The sequence below is a fragment of the Falco naumanni genome, chromosome Z, assembly GCF_017639655.2.
Source record: "Falco naumanni isolate bFalNau1 chromosome Z, bFalNau1.pat, whole genome shotgun sequence".
In the NCBI taxonomy this organism is placed as follows: Eukaryota; Metazoa; Chordata; class Aves; order Falconiformes; family Falconidae; genus Falco; species Falco naumanni.
Window position 1 is genome coordinate 64,936,859 of NC_054080.1, and position 16,669 is coordinate 64,953,527.

A 16,669-nucleotide genomic window follows, 5' to 3' on the forward strand; every position below is an offset into this window, starting at 1 on the left:
AAACGGTTCTCTGATTCTATGATTTTACCTTCTTTAAACATAGTTTGAAGATAACTCCTGTAGCTCTGTCATAGCTTAGGTCTTCATGGTAGCAGCAGTACAGCAAGAGCCATTTCAGTTAGAACAGAATTAAACCAAAAAGAAGTGTTTGTTCAAATCGTGGAAAGGTATTTTTCCTAGGCTCACCTGAGACTTAAGGGTGACAGGATTACTTAAATTAAAGATTAATTGAAAAACATGGGGACATCATCATACAATCTTCCCATTGCATAGCCTTAGGAGTTTGACTGCAGCTGCTCATGTATGTGTAAACGTCCCCTCACTGGTGATTCTGATATGTCTGGAACTCATACATCTACATATGCACAGAGAGAGAAAATGGAAAAAAAAAAGCAAAAGAAAACATATGTGGCAAATGTCATATTCTTTTTTAAAAATCCACACTACATTTATAAAAAAAACTAATTTGATGTAATTTCCATTCTAGACTAGATTTATAGTTAATTATTGCAGTCTCAGGCAGTGGGCAGCAAATATTGTATCAAAATTGGGTAGAGAAAAATCCTTTTTATAGTTGGAATCAAGGAAATCTGATCCTTCTCAAGTCTTACTTAATCCTAATCAAAAAGTGTCTTAAACCCAGAGTCATTAAGTTATATATCCTTTTAATTTTCTCTTCCATCCTCTTTCTTCAGCATGAAATGTTTAAATTCCAAATATTATTTTATATCTATATAAACAAGTAATTAAATTGATAAAAATCCCTAAAATTCTTGGTAGCAATAGTATACTCTGACAATTAATTACATATTTTGTTTATGTATGTAATACCAAATTCCCAATTTTTTTCTTTTTCCTGACAGGCTGTGTTCATTATCCTTTTTTAATCCAGTCCCAGCTCTCTAATATCTTGGAGGAAATGAGGTAATCAATATTTCACGTGACAACTCATGGTCAAAATCCCAGCACCTCTCTCCATTTTGAATAACTGATTTACATAATCTTAATCCCAATATTTCTAATCAGGTCTGTGCAGTAACAAGAATTCCCAGCTCATGATAAATTTTATGTTTCTAATTATTTGTAAATTTAAACTGATTTTTAAAAAGCTACGAATTTTCTTAGAACATGATTTTTTAAGTGTTCTCTCTTCACAGGAATCATAAACAGTATTAAAATGGTAGACTGGTTTGCTGGATTAGACTGCCATGGAACTCAAGCAGAAAACAGTCCTGGAGAATCTGCTGCCCTGCCAAATTCCCAGCAGAAATTTTGACAGTTACCATGTCCTTTGCATGAATTTACTGCACTTGTACTACCTTTTGCCAAACTATTCAATTTTTTTTTTTACCTTAGTCCACTCTGAGCATTCTTCTGGTGTTGGCAACAGTAAGAAGATGGAAAAAAGCTAATTAAATTATTTTCAGCAATGTCCCAATCCCTTCTCTTAGATGATCATGTTATTATTTAGAACCCTCTAAGATGTCTAAATACTTCAGTAAACTTAAACTAATGAAATACTGGAGGAAAGCATACTTTAATAATAAACATCACTTCAGATGAATTAAAGTGCCTTAGGAAAATATCAGATACTTCTGTCTAAGGGGTCTCCTGTTGTGAAGATAGGTCCACAGGAGTTTATACCTGTATATTAAATCCCTCAATGCTTAACTGCATCATTTAATAAGTATTCCAACATTAATGAACTAGAACAAAATGGCATTTTATAGAATAACTGTGTCAGCCTACTGATTTATCACAAGCTTTCTATAAATTCCCATGAAGCTCACAAAGAAGCAATACAAATTCAAATGGAAAATTATAGCCCTGCTAAAACAATAATAAGAAACCGATCAAATACAAAAGCCCCAGTGTACAAAACACTTACCTAGTTTCTGAGCATTAAAATTTAATTGGCATGTTAAATCATTCTCAGCTTTAGGGCCCCTCACAGAGAACTGTATGACTAGCAAAGCAAGAAGTAAGTTAGTCTATGTTTTTACTTTCATTCTCAAGACCCTGAAGTTTCAGATTGAATCACAGAATTATTTAGGTTGGAAAACACCTTAAAGATCATCAAGTACAACTGTTAACCCAGGACGGCAAACTCCACCACCAAACCATGTCCCTAATAACCACAACTACACATTTTTAAACACATACAAGGATGGTGACTCTACTGCCTCTCTGGGCAGCCTGTTTCAGTGTTTGATCACCTTTCAGTGAAGAAATTTTTCAGAATATCCAATCTAAACCAACCCTGGTGCAACTGGAGGCCGTTTCCTCTTGTCCTGTCACTTGTTATTGGGGAGAAGAGACCGACACCCACCTGCCTACAGCCTCTTTCCAGGCAGCTGTAGAGAGCACTAAGGTCTCCCCTGAGCCTCCTTGTCTCCAGCCTAAAGAAGCCCACTTCCCTCAGTCACTTATAAGACTCGCTCTCTAGACCCTTCACCAGCTTTGTTGCCCTTCTCTGGACATGGTCCAACACCTCAATGTCTGTCTTCTAATGAGGGGCCCGAAACTGAACACAGTTATTTGGAGTGCAGCCCCACCAGTGCCCAGTACAGGGGGACAGTCACTTTGCCAGCCCTGCTGGCCACACTGTTTCAGACACAAGCCAGGATGCTGTTGGCCTTCTTGGCCACCTGGGCACACGGCTGGCTCCTGCTCAGGCAGCTGTCAAGCAACACGCCCAGGTGCTTTCCTGCTGGGCGGCTTTCCAGCCACTCCTCCCCAAGCCCGTAGTGTTGTGGGGGGTTGTTGTGACCCAAGTGCAGGACCCAGCACTTGCCGCTCTCACACCTCATGCCACTGGCCTTGGCCCATTGATCCAGCCTGTGCAGATCCCTCTTGGAGAGCCTTCCTGCCCTCAAGGAGGTCAACACTTCCCCACCCTCCTACTTGGTGTTGTCTGCAAACTTCCTGAGGATGCACTGGATCCCCTCGTCCAGACCTTCAATAAAGATATTAGACAGAACTGGCCCTGGTACCGAGCCCCGGGGAACACCACTTCTGACTGGCCACCAGATGGATGTAACTCCATTCACCACAGCCCTTTGGACCCGGCCATCAGCTATTTTTTCGCCCAGTATAGAGGACACCCATCCAAGCCATGAGCAGCCAGTGTCTCCAGGAGAATGCTGTGGGAGACAGTGTCAAAGGCTTTACTAAGGTCCAGGCAGCCAACACCCACAGCCTTTCCCTCATCTACTAGGTGGATCATCTTGCCCTAGAAGGAGATCAGGTTCATCAAGCAGGACCTGCCTTTCACAAACCCACGCTGGCTGGGCCTGTTCCACTGGCTGTCCTGCACGTGCCACATGATGGCCCTCAGGAAGGTCTGCTCCATAACTTTCCCCAGCACCAAGGTCAGGCTGAGAGGCCTGGAATTCTCCGAATCCTCCTTCCTGCCCTTCTTGTAGACAGGCATTACAGTGGCTGACTTCCCGTGCTCTGGGACCTCCTCGGTTAGCCAGGACTGTTGATAAATGATGGAGAGTTGCTTGGTGAGCTCTTTCACTGCTCCTTTAGTACCCTTGGGTGGAATCTATCTGGCCCCATAGACTCGTGGATGTGTAAGTGGAGCAGCAGGCCACTAACTGTTTCCTCCTGGAGAACAGGAACTTCATTATGGTCCTCTTGTCTGTTTTCCAGCTCAGGGAGCTGGGTACCCTGAGAGCAATTGTCCTTGCTATGAAATACTGAGGCAAAGAAGTCATAAAGTACCTCCGCCTTTTCCTCATCCTTTGCTGCAATGTTCCCCGCCATGTCCAATAAAGGGTGGAGATTACCTGTGGCCCTCCTTTTGTTTCTAATGCATTTGTAAAAATATTTTTTGTTATCTTTTATGGCAGTAGCCAGCCTGAGTTTTAGCTGGGCTTTCATCTTTTTGGTTTTCTCCTGGCATAACCTCATGACATCTTTGTAGTCCTCCCGAGTTGCCTGCCCCTTCTAAAGGTCATAAACTCTCCTTTTCCCCCTGAGTTACAGCAGAAGGTCTCTGTTCTGCCAGGCTGGTCTTCTTCCCTGATGGCTCATCTTTTGGCACATAGGCCTGCTCTTGTGCCTTAAATATTTCCTTCTTGAATAATGTCCAGCCTTCCTGGACTCCTTCGCCCTCCAGGACTAACTCCCAAGAGATTCTGTCAACCAGGCCCTTAAATAGTCTGGTCTGCCCTCCAGAAGTCCAAGGTAGTGATTCTGATAACCACATTCCTTAATTCTTCAAGAACTGAACTCTACCATTTCATGACTGATGTACCCAAGATGGCTTCCAACCATCACATCACCCACATGTCCTTCTCTGTTTGCAAACAACAGGTCTAGTGGGTTGCCTTCCTTAGCTGGATTACTCACGATTTTTTTCAGGAAGTTATCTTCCAAACCAGGATCCTCCTACATTGTTTTTTATCTATATTGAAATGTGTTTTCAGTAGACATCTGGTAAGTTGAAGTCCCCCATGAGAACAAGGACTAGTGATTGTGAGGCTTCTCCCAGGTGCTTATAGACTATTTCTTCTGCCTCTTCATTCTGATTGGGTGGTCTATAACATAGTCCCACCATGGTATCTGTCTTGTTGGACTTCCCGCTGGTTCTTACCCATAAATACTCAACCCTTTTCATTACCACCATCAAGCTCTAGACAATCAAAACACTCCCTAATACACAAGGCCTCTGTATATATACTCTTTCTCCTTCCTTGCCTATGCCTTCTGAAGAGTTTATAGCCATCTGCTGGGGCACTCCAGTTGTGTGAGTCATCCCACCATTTTCCATGATGGCAATTACACCACATTTTTCCAGCTGCACAATGACTTTCAACTCTTCATCGGTCCTGCACTCTGGTTCAGGTCTTTCAGGGGTGCTGTGTTGCCATAAAACTTGCTTTTCAAGTCCCAAGATAGTATTCCAGGCAGTGGCATGTGTCACAGGCCGTATTTCCAGCCATCCAGTAGTCCCTTCGAGCATTGTAAGGACATGGTGCTTGGCATGGCAGGCTTGTGATAGCGTGATATAATTGTTCTGTCATTCTTTCCCACATTGGTATTTCAACCATTGCCCTCTATACCAGAAAGGCTTCAGCCACTTGGCTTGTTTGCTTATGGGACATGTTTTACATTCATGGATGATCTGTGCAATGACATCAATGGACAAGCCCATCCCTTGATCACAAGCCTGTTTATATAATGTATCCCTTCTTAGATGCCCTGATGTGTCATAGACCCATTAAACTATAAATAGCTCACCTTTATGTTCCCAGTCCAGGTCCATCTGAGCAGTGGTGGTGGTCCTGGTCCAGCCTGGTCCACCTGCTCTTTGTGTCAATGTTCTTCAGTGGCACAGCTCTTGGGAACATGAGCATCCAGGTTCTCCACCTGGGCAGCAATATGTTGCCACAATTCTGCAGCCCCATTTGGGTTTACTTCTGTGCTGCCAGTTAATCTGCTTCCATTGCTGTAGACACACACAGAGCATTTGCCACCATCCATGGGTGGGTATAGAGATACAGTATTGGTAATTTTTCTCATTCAGCCATAGCTAAAGCCAGCTGGATAACTTTCACTTCTGCAGACTGACTTCATTCACCTTTTCCTTCAGCAGTTTCTGTGACTTGCTATGTAGGGACTCCACATAGCAACTTTCCACCCCTGATGTTTTCTTACAGTATGACAGCATCCATTTATGAGCAGTGTGTAATGCTTTTCAGTTGCTGGTAATTTGTTATACAGTGGGGCTTCTTCAGCATGGTTCACCTCCTCTGGTGACAGTCCAAAGTTTAAGCCCTCTGGCCAGTCCATGATCACTTCCAGAATTCCTGGTCAGTCAGGATTTCCCATCCAAGTCCTTTGCATTATCACTGTGACCCACTTACTCCATGTACCATCCATTGCATGATGTGTAGAGATTCTTTTGAACATCCAGCCCAGCACAGTCAGTCAAGGTACCGAAAGGAGCTGTGCTTCAGTAACAGCTACTTCTGAAATGGCTTGAACTCCTTCATATGTTGCTAATATTTCTTTTCCAGTTGGAGTGTGATGGGCTTCAGATCCTCTATATGCCTAGCTCAGAAAGTCCAGAGGTCAACCTTGAGTGTCCCCCAGAGCTTTCTGCCAAAAGCTTCATGTGGGGCCATGATTCCAGGCTGCAATGTAAAGCATGTTTTTCACATCTTGCTCTTTTCAGTCTGGTACAAGTACTACTGTGTACAAACTATCTCCTGTTTAATTTGTTCAAAACCTTGCTGCTGCTTGGGGCCCCATTCAAAATCGTTCTTCTTCTGGGTCACTTGATAGAGAGGGCTTACGATCAGACTGTAACCTGGATTATGCATTCTCCAAAACTCCACAACACTTAAAAAAACTTCTCTTTTTTCTTTTTAGTTGGTGGGGACATAGCTGTTATTTTATTGGACACATCCGTTGGAAGCTGATGGTATCCATTTTGCCATTTTATACCTAAAATCTGGAACTCCTTTGCAGGTCCTTTGACCTTACTTAGTTTTATAGCAAAACCAGCTTTCAGAAGAATCTATACTATTCTTCTCCCCTTCTCAAACAATTCCTCCACTATGTTGCCTCAAACAACGATGTCAGCAATATACTTCAGGTGTTCATGAGTTCACCTTGTTCCAGTGCGGCCTGTATCAATTAATGACAAATAGTATGGTTGTGTTTCCACCCCTGGGGCAGTCAATTCCAGGTGTACTGGATGTCCCTCCAAGTGAAAGCAAACTGTGGCCTGTACTTTGCAGCCAAAGGGATTGAGAAAAACACAATAGCAGTATCAGCTGTGGCATACCACTTGGCTGTCTTTGGCTTCAGTTCATATTGGAATTCTAGCATGTCTGGTATGGCAGCATGATGTTGTTCAGGCCACAATAATCCAGTGTTAAGCCTCCACTCTCCATTAGCATTTCACACTGGCCATGTGGGACTATTAAAGGGTGAATGAGTCCTACTGATCAGTCTTCTACTCTCCATTCGCAGGATCAGCTTATGGATGGGAATCAGGGAGTCTTGATTAGTGCGATATTGTTCTCAGTGCTCTGTCATGGTAGATATTGGCCCCTGCTCTCTGTCAACAACAGAAGGATCCTTTGAGAGACAAGGCAAGTTAGACAGCTGCTTAATCTTCTTCATACTCAAGGCAACTATATCAAAAGCTCACTGGTACCCTTTTGGGTCCCTGAAGCACCTTCTCCTGATGTAGTCTGTGCCACAGATACATGGAGCCTTGTGGTCAGTTGACCCTGGCTGCATGCCAGGTGCCCATTAGATTTGCTTTATCACTTCCCTCCTGAACTGGACGGTGGAGAAAATACAACAAAAAGTTTGAGGGTTGAAATAAGGACAGGGGAGATCACTCAGCACTTAGCTTAATTTATTACAGTGAAATCACAGTAGGGTAATGGAAAATAAAACCAAATCTTAAAACACTGTTCCCACCCCTCCCTTCTTCCTGGGCTCAGCTTAGCTCCAGATTTCCTCAGCCTCCCTCCCCTGAGTGGCACACTGTGACAGGAATGGGGGTTGTGGTCAGTTCATCACACATTGTCTCTGCTGCTCCTTCTTCCTCGGGGGAGGACTCCTCACACCTCTGCTGCTCCAGTGTGTCTCAGATTTGGACAACAATTATATCTAAAGGATGTCTAAGGTTTATTCACAGTTTTAAAGTGGATCACAAGATTTCAGCAGCAGTTAATCATTGACTGATTTAACATATACTGAGTGAGGTTAATAGGATTTACTATAATCACAACAGCGACTTAATTAGGGATCCAAGGTGGTAACATTCATTCTACACTTGCTATGAGGTATCTAAATCAGTTCACACACACATGCACACAGACACAAATAGAGGTATACCCATTAAAAGTTCCCATCAAGTTCAGTGAAATACTGCTTTCAGATGTCTCAGCATTTTTCAACAGGTGAGAGTTGAGCCTCAGGGAGTAGAAGATTTCAACCCAGGCCCCAATGCCAGCTTTCAGTGACGCTTCTCCAGTTTTTTGCAGACTTGAGGGTTTGTGAGTTCTGCGAGGTGTCCCACTCAGAGGGAGATGCTGGTCACAGCCTGCTGTGGTCCAGGAAAGCTCAAAGGGTCTCACCTAGGACCACTGTTCATAGGGTCACAAGATGACTGGCTTTAGTCATCCATAAATTTCCATTCTGGGCACAATGTGGGTCATTAATCTTTCAAAATTATAGTAACAATGGTACCGTTCCACTTGGGCTACGATTCAGGTAAGGAAAGTTCCAGGGCTGTCAGGGAATGACTAATTATTCCCATGCTCATTCCCTGCCTTGGCCGGGCAACAGGAGTTCCTGGTACGGTCGGTGCTGTTCCCCACCTCAGCCGTGCAAGAGTTCCTGGTGCTGTCAAGGGACACTTAAGCACTCAAATTGTTCCACAAAGGCCAAGGCCTAACGGGAATTCCTGAGATTATAGAGGGGCCTAGAGGGGTAGGAAAGAAATGCACTGCCACAGTCTAACCTGTGAGTAAAGTTAATCAGTCTCTCTCTCACAGACTGATGGTGTGGTCACCTCTTGCCTCTATGTCTATGAACAGATCAATGGCATATTTGAGTTGTAATTTGAGAGAAACTTCTGGTTAGTCTATCTTTTGTTAAATGTGATCAAGCTATGCTATATATGCAAGGAAGTCTTTGCAACAGTGCCACCCATCTAGCCATTCTCCACACTCCAACATATAGAATAATGTTCATCAGCAAGCATAATAAGACAGAAATTAGTAAAATTACAATGGGATATAGCATTCAATTCAAAGTTCCTGTTGCTGTTGGTGACCATCCAAATAAGTTATCCCACCAGTTATGTTCTCTATCCTCACTCTTTCTAGGGCATGGTATATCTTTTCTGCATCATCATGAATGATAATCAACATTCTTTATCTGTTGTTCTGGATTCATTTCAGTACTTGAATCAGGTCATCATGTTATAGTAGTTTTTTTAGCAATGGAAGATTCATTCCAATAGGGGTAGGTGGTAAATCTTGATAGGATGTGTATTTTGACTGTAGCAATTATTGTAGAATCCATTGGTTGGGACAGGAGCTGGACAGTTGCATACCATAATTTTGATAAAATTACAGATATCGGTATTTGGGTGATTATATATCTCTACAGTGGTGTTTGTACATATAAAATCACAAAAGGCTTCTCAGACAAACACATCCATTTCTAACCTATGCAAGTACAGTTTTAGGGGGTTCATCGGGGTGTATTTCAAAATGACATTTTGTTTAGTGTCACAACAAATGTCTTGAGCCTTAATAGTATTACTTTCACAAATAAATGCCTGTTGTTCCCATACAACATGTGTGTCAACATCAATAGTTTGCCATTTGTTCCCCCTTTGTTAGGCCCATATTCTGTGTTCTAGCAGATAGAGGACAGTTTCATTGTGATTTAATCCCAGCACAATGATTGGGTATATGGTGTATACTGAAGCATTGTGTATTGTCAAAACAAAGACTGTGGCTTTACTGTTGTTGGGGTCATAAATGAAATTAACTAGATGTCACAAAGATTGGAAATCTTTTTTGAATTGAGTCACATTATCTCAAGTTACTTTTCAAATTTCAGGGAGTAAGGTGTCCTCTTCACCTTCTCTTATAACTGCTGTTACAGTAGGTTGGACCCACAACTGAGAAATATGTATGGTGCAGAATGTACTATAGTTTCCATATTGATTGGCACAAGTAAAAGAAATGTAGGTGTCCACTCTGTGGGTCAAGCTTGTTGATATGTGAACTGAATTTCATTCATGATTGTGATGACTGCTCCTGCGAGAAGGATAAGCAATCCTTCAATAGTCAACCTTGTCTCCAGGGAAGGTTTGTTGGTATTATTACCAGTACTGTTTCTGGCAAGGGAAAACAATACAAGTCTTGGCAGGGTTTTTCCAGACAAGTTACTTATTAGTAGCTCAACTTATTTAACTGCTTGGACTAAAGACAAAAGTCCCTTTTCCCACTCAGAGTATTTCTTATCTGTCTCTTTAAATGCAGTTGAACAGAACAATAAAGGTCTCTGATCCATCCAGGGCCAGTTTCAGAGCTGTGTTCAGCAAAACTCCATTCTGCTATAACAGGGTTGTGGGGATTTACTGGTCCCAAGGACTGGTATGTCTTCAACTCCTGTGTTAAAGTTTTGGCTGCCACTTCATGTTCTGAGTTTCATTTCCATATCTTTCCGTTTCATAAAAGTGAGCATAGTGGGCAAGCAATGATAGAAAATCCAGGTACATGCTTTCTCTAATACCCTGAAGTACCCATAAGCTGTTGTATTTCCTTCCTAGACTGGGGCACCCGCAACTGTTCTGTTCTGTTTTTCTTAAGGTATCTGGAGGAATCACTGCACTGCCTGCTGTCCAATGAGTACCCAAAACCTTTACTTCCCTACTTGGTCCCTGATACTTCTGAGGTGGTATCTCAACTTCTGCTTTATGGAGTGCTTCCCACACTGCTATTGTCACTTCTCCTGTATATTAAGAGGAATCTCCTTCAATATCATGTATATGTTGGTAGTTTCACATCCTGAGGAAGCAAGGCGGTAGAAGTTCAGCAAGCCACAGCATGAGCAATTGTGAGTGAATGTTTATACTCTTGTGGGAGTCTGTTAAAGGTATATCATATACATTCCTAAGTAAAAGCAAGTTTCTTCTTATCCTCCTCTTGTAGGGGGAACCATAAGGAATATATATTTTACACCTAGTTCTGCCATCCATAGGTGTGTGGCTGCCTGTAGTGTGGCTGTTAGGGTTGCAATATGTAGTACTGTAGCTGTTAATGGGGCTCTGTTAGCATTTCAGTGCTGATTGAGGGTTTGTGAGTTCTGCGAGGTGTCCCACTCAGAATGAGATGCTGGTCACAGCCTGCTGTGGTACAGGAAAGCTCAAAGGGTCTCACCTAGGACCACTGTTCATAGGGTCACAAGATGACTGGCTTTAGTCATCCATAAATTTCCATTCTGGGCACAATGTGGGTCATTAATCTTTCAAAATTCTAGTAACGATGGTATTGTTCCACTTGGGCTATGATTCAGGTAAGGAATGTTCCAGGGCCATCAGGAAATGACTTATTCCCATTCTTGTTCCCTGCCTTGGCCGGGCAACAGGAGTTCCTGGTACGGTCGGTGCTGTTCCCCACCTCAGCCGTGCAAGAGTTCCTGGTGCTGTCAAGGGACACTTAAGCACTCAAATTGTTCCACAAAGGCCAAGGCCTAACGGGAATTCCTGAGATTATAGAGGGGCCCAGAGCGGTGGGAGTGAAATGTACCACTGCAGATGCACTACCTTAATATGTATTTTGTATATGCGTACAACCTGTCTATCTGACATTCACATGTTACTGCTCTGAATGTTTGAGATGAAAGGTGTTTTATGTGCTGATGCTGTATTGCTTGATTTCTATGCTTCACTAAAACTTTAGAGGCAGCAGGAAGATGGCCAACACCGACTTCTTGCTTTTCATATACTTTGCGTTTCTGAAAATTCAGATCTTTTACAACCGACTTTGATATTACATTGTTTGCTGTTTGGTAACCAGGAGCTCATAAAAGTATCATCTCTACCCTCATGTAACTTCAGGCTGCAAAATTTAGGTTTTCTATTTTTATTTCTATAAAGTAGTTAGTAGTTTTCTTGTCTTTCTTATAGTGATAGCATTGTAAGTCTATCTACATTCAGATACTATGACCTGTAACATCTTCTCCACAAAGCTACATAAATTATGAGCTTCTTGGCCTCTATCTGACTTTTCAGTAGTCCTCATAAGGCAGTCTAGATCCAAAAAAATTTGTCCTCATCATGCTGTTCCTCACCCTGGTGTACATGTATGTTAATGTGGTATCTTCTGGACCTCCTGTTAAGGCCTCTTACTCTGTGTCACTCCACTGATATCATCTGAAGCTCTTAGAGCTTCAAAATTTATCTTATTTATTTACTTATATTCTGGATTCCTCAATCGTTCTGTCTGAAATTGCAGTTTCTTTGATGCCTCTTCACCTCCCCACCCACTGCCCCTGCCATTACTGTGGCAAACCTCCTTTAACAGACCACAATTTAAAGAAGATTTTGAATTCTGCTTTGAATTCCAGATAGGAAACCTTGGATGAATGAAAAGGTTACTAGTTGGGAAAAAAACTAGTTCCACTTCTGAGATCAAAGTGCAGAGACTGATGGGCCAACATCTGGCTGGCAGCTGGCAATGAGCACATCACCATGAGGGGCTGGTACCGGCACCCACGTGGCCCAGACGGGATAACCTGAAGCACCGGCACAGGCCGGCAAGTGGCTGCCTGGGTGCTGGCAAGGACCTGGGGCCCTCAGGGGACTGCGGGGTGGGTCGCAGCCAGGCAGCACGCTCTCCATCGTAAACAACACCATATGTGCCAGCGCGCCTGTCGCTGGCGGATCGAGAGGAACTCCCGGAGCCCAGGAGAGGGCTACCAGGATGGTCAGGACTTAAAGCACACAATCAGTGCTGGCGCCCAGCTTGCTTGTCTGCTGTGGAGGAGCTGAAAGGGGGTCTAGTGGCAGCCGGCAGCTGCTTGAAGGTCGCTGCAAAAGGCAACAAACTTCAGCTCTTCTTGGCGGCGGCATGCTGTTTAAGGAGGGCCAAGGGCCCCTGTCTGGGATGTTCAGACTGAACATCAGGAGAATCTTCTTCATTAGGAATGTGGTGCAGCACCGGCGTGGGTTATCCACGGAGGCTGGGGAATTTCTGGTGCTGGAGGTTTTTGAGATTCAGACAAAGCTGTGGCTGATGTGATCAAGTGTTGATGATAGTCTCATTTTGAGCGTGAGGTTGGACTGGACAGCCTCATGAGGGTCCTTCCAAACAGCAGTTCTGTGATTGTAGTGAGTAAAGATAATGCTCATTACAACCATGTTCAAAAATAAGGCAAAACTAGCACTGCATTTTTTCTTCTGTTTTATCAAGATGAGTAAAATCAATATGATCATTTACTGGTTTAGATGCGTGAGTATTTGTAACTGACTTGGTGACCTGTTTTTCTACAAATTGATTTAGTTTTCTATTGTCATGGAAATACGATAGATGCCTATGTTTTAATCTCTCCAAAGCTTGGCTTTAATATTTGTGTTGGAATTCTTCCCTTTCATGTATGCCCTTCTTCATGCTATAATCTTTTACTTCTGTAATTTTTGCATATGAGTTAAAGAAGTCACTCAGTGAGTTCAGTTTCTCCCTTTGGCTAACTCATTCTTGTTGCCTGTGGCCACAATTAAAAGATTTTTATGATTTTCAGACCTGCCCAAAATAGCAGGTGATGAAGTGGATCAAATAACCACATATGATAGACTACTTTTAGCTCAATATCAGTATTTTTCATTTCTTGCAGAGCTATAATTAATTTCATGATTATTTTTTAAATGCATTCAGCTGTCTTGAATATCCATTATGCACACACTGAAAATAGAAGCCTGAAGTTAAACTTCTCCCTGGATAACTATAACACATTAATTCTTGTAGTATTTTCACAGTGATTGATCTTGCTGTTGATTTGCTTCAGAGTACATGCATTAATGCATACCATTTCATAATCCTTGTTTTCTTAAACTACATTACAGCTAGATTAAGAAAAATCGCTAAATTATGAATTTAGAGTTTGTGATTAAAAATTTAATTAGAAACAGTTTGCTTGCAGCAACTGCTCAAGCTCTGAGTATAAATGGAGCTTATTAATATTACTGTGGTGGGTTGACCCTGGCTGGAAGTTACGTGCTCACCAAAGCCACACTATCATTCCCCTCCTCAGGTGGACACTGGAAAGAAAATGTAACGAAAGGCTTCTGTGTCAAGATAAGGACAGGGAGAGATCACTCAGCAATTACCATCATGTCCAAAACAGATTCAAGTTGAGGAAATCAGTTTAATTTATTACCAATCAAACCACAGTAGGATAATGAGAAATAAATCTTAAAGCACCTTCCCCCCCACCTCTCCATTCTTCCCAGGCTCAACTTCACTTCCCTTTTTTTTCTACCTCCTCCCATGCAGGGGGATGGGGCGTGGGGGTTGTGGTCAATTCATCAAATGTTGTCTCTGTCATTTCTTCCTCCTCAGGAAGAGGATTACTCATACTCTTCTCCTGCTCCAGCATGGTCCCTCCCATGGGAGACAGTGCTCCGTAAACTTCTCCAACATGAGCCCTTCCCACGGGCTACAGTTCTTCATGAACTGATCCAGCATGGGTCCCTTCCACAGGGTGCAGACCCTGAGGATCAAACTGCTCCAGTGTAGATCCCCCATGGGGTCACAAGTCCTGCCAGCAAACCTGCTCCAGCTTGGGCTCCTCTTTCCATGGGGCCACAGGTCCTGCCAGGAACCTGCTCCAGTGTAAGCTTCCCACGGGTCACAGTCTGTTCCAGACACCCACCTGCTCCAGCGTGGGGGGCTCCACAGGCTGCAGGTGTGTTATCTGCTCCACCATGGACCTCCATGGGTTGTAGGGGCACAGCATGCCTCACCATGGTCTTCCCCATGGGCTGATGGGGAATCTTTGCTCTGGCACCTGGAGCACCTCCTGCCCTCCTTCTGCACTGATGTGGGGGTCTGCAGAGTCATTCCTCTCACATATTCTCACTCCTCTCTTCTGATACAATTAGTTGTGCAGGGTTTTTTTTCCCCTTTCTTAAATATGTTATCCCAGAGGCACCGCCAGCCATAGCTGATTGGCTCAGCCTTGGCCAGCAGCAGGTTCCTCTTGGAGCCAGCTGGACATAGGGGAAGTTTCTGGCATCTTCTCACAGAAGCCACTCCTGTAGCCTCCTTTGCTACGAGCATCTTGCCATGCAAACGCAATACAGTTACTCATCATGAAAGGTGTTTGGTTAATGGCTCTCCCTCTACACACAGAACCAATCCAGTGCCGTTCAGATTTTTCTTGCATGTGTGCATCAGTGCTCATGAGACAGGTCAAACTGAAGGCCATGTCTGCACTGTAACTGTGGGCATAGTCCAGCTTGCTTTTTCTGTATACCATGTATACCACAATATGAATGTGAACTGTAGTTTGACAGAGGTGGGTAGTTGGTGAACCAGTCTCAAGTATGTTATTAGGACTATGAAGCTATACATGACCTAAGTAGAATAATATACAGCTATATATGCTGTATTCCTAATTCTTAGTTTAGGTGTATAAAATTTTTAGACTTGCTCAGAACTTAGGTGCAGACAGTGGTATCTGTGCTGGGGAATTTATGAAATAGTGGTAAAAGGCTTTGTGTAACACATGGAGAAAAAAGACAATTTTTCTTATTATTTCAACAGGCTTCTCAGAATATCAGTGCTCTCACAGAAGTAATTCTTTGAGAATTTCCTCTCACAATAGTGAGCTGTTTGTTAAAAGTTCAGGAAATAGTCTGAAGAAATTTTCTCCCCTGTAAATCAGTATCAGTTGGAAATCTCTTTCCTGTCTACCATTTATTGTCTACCATTCTTCCATGACCCAGAGAATATTACCAGTGGTTAGATAATTAAATTAAAAATAATGTCTACTAATGCTTAGACTTAAGATTTCATTAGGGCCTGACCTTCAGAGCTTCTAATTATTCACTGTTTCTAAGCACTGCAGTGTTGTTTTAAGTACTCATCACTTGCTGTTAGCATGAAATTACTGTGAGCAAGAGAGAAGTATGAGAGTAGGGACAGCTGAGAGAATTCAAGAGTAAATTTTCTCCTGTTCTCAGTCAAGAGGTGTATAGTTTCGAATCTCTGACTACTACTTTCACTTTATTTGGTTATTGGTATTTGGACTTTTACTTCCAAAAAGTGGTTAAGTTGTAGGGAAGCAAGAATATTGTGGGAAAGAAATTTGTCTAATGTCACTTTTGTCGGCTTTACAGGTATGAGTACCTATTTTATAATAGTGTATAATCTCATCATAAAATAGCTTTCTGTTTAATTTTAAAACCCCAAATTATCTAAGTCCTAGAAGTTTTTACCTGCATTTTTTCATTCTTTTTCATTTTCTTAATAATGGTAGTAAAGTATTTTTTAATAAAAGTAAATTTATATGAAACTAGCTTATGGAAAGGAATTTATGAATTTATCAGGTTAACATTATAGGTAATTTATTACATTATAGATATTTTTTTGCCTTGATCATAGGTCTCAGAAGTTCTCCATCACAGCACTGAGGATGAAGAGTCTTTCCAGGGATTGGAGCCCTATCTTGTACGGAGATTATCATCTCGTAACATCCAGCTTCCCCCCCTGGCTTTCAGGCAGTTAGAACAGGCAGACTGGGATAAAAAGAATGATACTGAGACTATTCCAAGGCCCACCACTCTTCCACTGAGGATTCCTCCTCTGATCGCCATTACATCTGCCGAGTCCAGCAGGTAAGGTCCAGCAATTTCTCCTTGATTTGACATTTTCAGTGGGAGGTGCAAGACAGCAGATGCTGCTTTTCAGACAGAAGTTTATTTGTTTTGTAAATCCCTTACATAAGTGAAAAAGAAGAATAAAATATTAACATGTACATTTGAGAGTGACATTTGGTAATACTGCTTGTAGACCTTTTAGTCACGTCCAAATACAAACACTAGAAAACATTTTCTCCAAACAATACTAATACTTTATGTTCAGAAAGAAGACTTCTGGAGGCATGAAAAAAC

The 16,669-nt window shown here is 42.5% G+C and overlaps 1 long non-coding RNA gene across 2 annotated transcripts in view; it reads left to right on the plus strand.

The window, feature by feature from the left end:
* LOC121080989 overlaps nt 1-16,389 on the plus strand; it is a 187,416-nt gene extending 171,027 nt beyond the window's left edge. For both annotated transcript variants that reach the window (XR_005825556.1, XR_005825555.1), the window contains exon 3: nt 16,161-16,389. This is a non-coding gene — a long non-coding RNA (uncharacterized LOC121080989). The remainder of the gene's footprint in view (nt 1-16,160) is intronic.
* Nucleotides 16,390-16,669: the final 280 nt, after the last annotated feature.